Source organism: Kryptolebias marmoratus, linkage group LG4 (assembly GCF_001649575.2).
Source record: "Kryptolebias marmoratus isolate JLee-2015 linkage group LG4, ASM164957v2, whole genome shotgun sequence".
Classification (NCBI taxonomy): Eukaryota; Metazoa; Chordata; class Actinopteri; order Cyprinodontiformes; family Rivulidae; genus Kryptolebias; species Kryptolebias marmoratus.
The window spans coordinates 24,260,812-24,266,320 of record NC_051433.1 but is presented as its reverse complement, the minus strand read 5'-3'; the positions used below and the strand labels follow the sequence as shown (position 1 = coordinate 24,266,320).

General features: G+C 38.6%; 1 protein-coding gene across 5 annotated transcripts in view; it reads left to right on the top strand.

Moving 5' to 3' along the window:
* Positions 1–5,509, top strand: part of foxp1b (forkhead box P1b) — a 175,265-nt gene that overhangs the window by 838 nt on the left and 168,918 nt on the right. For all 5 annotated transcript variants that reach the window (XM_037975527.1, XM_037975524.1, XM_037975525.1 and 2 more), the window contains exon 2: positions 5,244–5,313. The gene's annotated coding sequence lies outside the window, so the exon portion shown is untranslated. The remainder of the gene's footprint in view (positions 1–5,243; positions 5,314–5,509) is intronic.

Genomic DNA, 5,509 nt, shown 5'->3' with positions numbered 1-5,509 from the left:
TAGCCCAGAATTAGACCACTTAGCACAGTCAATCATTTTTTTTTTTACATTTTGACCCATGTTTCCCATGTTTGCTGTAATAGTTAAGACATGACATGCTACTGGCAATCATTTTTCAAGTTAACTTAAGTTACACAGATGTTTTCATAACCCCACAATTAGTGCTTCATGACTCCAATGGGACTTAAACACTAACTTTCGAAACCACTGGTCTGTTCTACTAAATTCATATTGTTTTACCCCAAAATTTTGACCTCTCATTTTCACCAGAAATAACTTCATAATATTGTAATACCAAATAAAATCCCACAGTAAGTACTAGATGTCAACCAAGTTTTTTCTCTGGCAGACACAGAGCTTTAAAAATGTGGGAAGCCAATGGGCCAGTATTTTTTCTTTTTTTTTTTTGGTTGACATGTTATTTTCTTTTAACAAAATATGACAATAATTGCTTAAATACACATATGTCTTTTAAAAAACTGAAATCAGGGCCTACATTAAGTCAATTGTAGCAGCTGCTGGTGCATCTTCATTTTTCGACTTGGTAAATGATTAAACACACACCTATTGCTGATATTTTAATTTTTTGGGAGTCCAATAGTAAGCACATCATTAGTAAGTACAAGTCCAATGGTAAGTACATCATTTTGTAAATAAAGACTATTTTTTTTTTGGAATAATCTATCGAATAATTTATCGATTGCCTAAATGACTAAGGTTTTTCCAAAAAATAAAATCAGTAAATTTATTGTAGTTTGTTTTATTTTTACTACTAAATTTTGGCATTCATAGTATCCCACAGAATCAGATGGAAGCAAAATGCCAACTTCAGCAGGACAAAATAAATCAAATAAAGCCCAAATGTTTTATTGATTTAAAAAGAAATACGCCCTAATATTCAACATGTTGTAAGGATAGTAAGATTGGTACAAACTGCAACAAACTGTGGAGAGAAATCCTTCAGGGCACTTGGATTTACCTTCACAAAGAGGAGAGACACAAATGCAACTATTTAAAATGTAATAATGGAGACTGAAACATAACCAGATGTTCTTTCAACCTAAATACTTTTTTATATTATACTTATGAATTGTGTTAATTCATTTTATGTATTTATAAATGAATTTGTCAAAGGTAAAGGTTATTACCTCTGCCAAGGGGGTTATGTTTTCGGTGGTGTTTGTCTGTCTGTGTACAAGATTACTTAAAGAATTGTGATCAGATTTTGATGAAATCCAGAAAACAAACATGGAACAAGCAACAAGTGATTACATTTTGGTGGTGATTTGGTCAAAAGTCAAGGTCACAGGTGATCCTGTGCTCTAACTCTGCAACAGTGTAATGTAGGAACTGCGCAGCTGGACACATCATGGGTCATGGATGATGTCTATTGATTTCAAGGTTCATGGGGTCAAAGGTGAAGGTCACAGGTGACTCTTTTGTTAAAACCTTTTCTGTGCTCCAGCAGGTAACTTCTTTGTTACTTGGCCCAAGTTAGTTATGTTTATGGTCATGCTTGTTTGTTTGTCAGTTAGCGAGGTTATATAAAAACTAATATTAATGAACAGGTTTGGATGAACATTTCAGGAAATGTTGGGGTTGTCACAAAAAACAACAGTTTAAATGTTGACGGTGATCTAAATCATTATTGCATTATTTTTTATTGACGCTATGGCCTTGACAGAGGTTTGTGCTCTCTGAGTTCTTCTTGTTCTTCTAGATATTATCATTATCTACACAATTAATAGTACTTAAAATGGGCAGCTGTATTGCAGGGTAGAGTGTTTTCTGTTGAGATCTATCTCCCCATATAGATATAGTAGAGTTCCATCCACCAGGATGTCTCTTCTGTGACAGTGGACAGAAAAAAAGATCAATATCAACCTTTCAGCATTTAACTTAAAATAACAGAGAGTAAGAGGAAAACAGGACCACGTTTGTGGGAAGTCAGATCTGGACAGGGGAACAAAACTCTGCACAACACCAGCACAGAGTTATCGAACGTGAGCCCAGATTCTGGTCTAATAGTGTCCTCAAAAGTTTATTTACTGGAAACTGGAACAGACAGACAACCTTTGTAGCTTCACAGAGAGTATTCAGCGACTTAAAGAATTTGGCTCTGAATGGTTTCTTTTCCCTGGTGGCTCATCATACCTCCTCCTGTATGCATCGTTTGTTTACTCTGCAAAGTTCTCGAAGAGCGAACAAACCACCATTTTGCTGTCAGCTAGCTTGAAGTATTGCAATACTTTAGAGTCCTGTTGGAATTTTTTACAACCCAACTTGTTTTTAAACCGTTTCAACCGCAGACTCTGCTTTTCTGCCTCGATCGTTTGAAACTGTAGATCAGGCAGAGCCAACAGGGTCTCGACTGACGTACACAGCGCATGCTAGTGGCCTGGAGCAAAACTGTTACTATTTCACTTCAAGCAATTAAGAAATCAAAAGATAAAGTCCTAAAAGTTATGCGTTGACTAAAACATTGATGTTGGCGAGTTTTCATAGTCGTCGTCATCGATTAAGCCAACTATTTGCAGGCAGCCACGTTCTAAAACTTCACCGAAGCAAGAATAAAAAAAATATTGCTTCAATATTTAACGCTGTTATGTCTGCAGCTGGCAACAGCAGGACTAAAACCATCGCAAAACCCGTCAGAAATTTAGCAAAAAGGGAAACTGTCGCTTTAACAGCCATTGCTGGCAGTGCTCCCTCCTTCTCGGTCTTAGGATTAGTCATTGTCTGAGGGGGGGAAAAAAAGACACTTTTTGTAGGAGAAGTAAAGTAAACAGCCTCCAACAAGCGAACCTTGACAACCCAGATTAAGGAAACATTGGAGATCAAACAGTGCTGCTGCTGGGCTGTTGTCATGAGCTGCCTGAGAGAGAGCTGCAGACTATTTGAACAGGCGCTGGGGTTTGTGTGCTCACTTATGCAGAAATGGACCTTCACAAATGCTGACCCAGGTTTTAGAACACAGGACAAGCTTTCTTTGCAACTTTCTCTGGCCTGCTGTTTGACACAGCTATTACATACGGACAAACATTTTCACTTAATTGTATTTATTTATTTTATTTTTTTGAGCCGTCCACTGAAACTGCTCCTTTGTGAAACGGGGATGATTGGTCCTTCCCTGTGATCTGCGATTATTTTAGTGTCGTTTGGAAAGCCCTTGTTTGTAGTTTGGCCTCTTCAGGCTTGGGCGCAGGCTCCTCTTTGTGTGGAGCTCAGGTTCGGCTACTAAGAAAGTAATCAGTCACTCATGCATTCAGTGCGAGGACTCCCATCTCTGAGCGGAGCGGCGCTCTCTTTCATCTGACTGCTCAGTATTTGTGAACACACACTGAAATACCCTGTGCTGCCGGGTACTGGAAAAACTCCCTGTGCAGCCCTGCTCAGTGATAGCAAGAGTTGTTTTAGGTCCAAGTGGGAATAAGGTTCTTACTACACCCCCACCACACACACACATCCACACACACACACATGCACACACACATATTTAAGATTTATTTATTTTCTTCACTCTTTATTTGATCTCAAAGATAGGATAGCCTCAAAACAGTTGCTTGAAAGATTGTTGCAGAAAGCACGACAAGTGACAGATGAATAAAGGGAGTTATCTGGTAAATGCATTCTTATAGCCTGCTGCTGAAAGAAGATGTGTGTATGTGTGTGTGAGTAAGCGTCTATGTCTGTCAGCAAAATATCTCATGAACCGCTGGATAAATCTTAGTGAAACCTTCAGGAATTAATCACTGAATGTACATCTACGATTGATTAACTTTTGGATTCAATTCATTTCAAGATGGCCACTCTAGCCATTCATAGCACCTACTCCGAGCATGTAATCTCGCGTGTGATTATTACTGTTATTTTCAAGGTTTGACCAAAACGACCACAACTTCTTCATTTCTCAGCCTCGTATGATCCCAGCCTAAAGCTTTGGCATGAAATGTGGCGGATGAAATGCTTTTTTTTTTTTTAAAGGAATGCTGGGCCTTTAATCTAATTTTATTTTTGATTCACACAACACAAAGAGCGAAGAATGCCAGCGCAGCTCGCTCATTAGTGCTGTATTACATGAATGGAATGGATAACAAAGAGTCGCAGAAGAATCTTTCCAGGGTAAAAGGTTAGTGTGTCCGGGCCCCCGTGGTGAACCTGGGCGGGCTGCACTCAGAGAGTGGACAGCTTCAGGTGTGCTCCGTACTGCTCCTCTGTCTCTATGAAGATGGCAAAACGCTCCGGACAGACATTTAATCAGGCAGCCATTAATTACCGTCTTCCACTGTCATCTGTCCTTAATAAAGGGAGGGAAGGTGACNAAAAAAAAAAAAAAAATGTCACCGCCTGCTTGAGAGGAGAGGGAGCATGCAATTACAATCAATTAACTTAAGTTTCAAAATGAATTTACTCCAGCTGCTGTGTTTCATAAATACCACACGACACTGGAACACATCTGGCACACTGCTGGGAAAAATCATAGAAGGCTCTCTGGCTTGTAAAGCTAGTTTATTAAATTTGTTTTGTATGTGTTTTGTTTTTTTTCAGATAGGAGTTGCGTTCCTTTTGGGCCTGTATAATCGTTTAATTTTTAATTTCCTCCTGACTTTAGATTCAAATTTGCTAAAAAATGTTGCTTCAAAACTGAAAAAAAGCTGATTTTCCAGAGTGTCTGATGGACTTTTCTCGAACGAGGGAAACAACTGAATCAGAAGAGTCTCATTTAAATATGTGCCATCAAGATGTTCGTGTTTGAGCTACAGTTCATCAACATGAACTGACTAGATTGAGGTTAGGTCTTTGTTTGAATGTTAAATGAACTTTCTAAGTGTAATTTTATGCCACCGTTTTCTGTTTTGTTGCTTCCAATAGCAAAAGTTCATTCCACGGTACAGGCCAATCACTTGTACAACTTCTTGCTCTCATTTTAAAGATCAGCGTTTGTACTGTAGCACAGCCCTTGTCAGTTTGGAGAAGGATGCAGGTAAGCTACAAACATTTTTGCTCAGACACCAGGGACTCAGACATATGCTCCGAGCTGCGTTCAGGTGCCAGGCGAAACCTCAGCACCTGTTTCCATCAGCTGTCTGCTCTCTGTGTGTGTTTACCGTGCATCTGATGAGCACTACTTGCTTTTATTTGGGATTTTTTTTTAACTATAGCATGCCGTTATTAACACCAAAGTGTTGTGGCTTTCTTTTTGTTCTGAAGATATTCACATTCTGTTTTGTTTGTCATTCCAGGACAACATGGAAAGGAAGTGGCATTAGGAACCATCTGAAGCCACGAGTGAAAGTTGAAGAAATCAGAACTGTGAGTCTCTCAGTTTTATCTTGTTTGTGTATTTTTTTTAAAGGTTTTTGCTCAAACAGCTTGTTTTTCCCTCTCAGATTTTGATCTGTAATTTAGACTACAGGTGCTGGTCATAAAATTAGAATATCATGAAAAAGTAGATTGATTTCAGTAATTCCATTTAAAAAGTGAAACTTGTATATTATATTCATACATT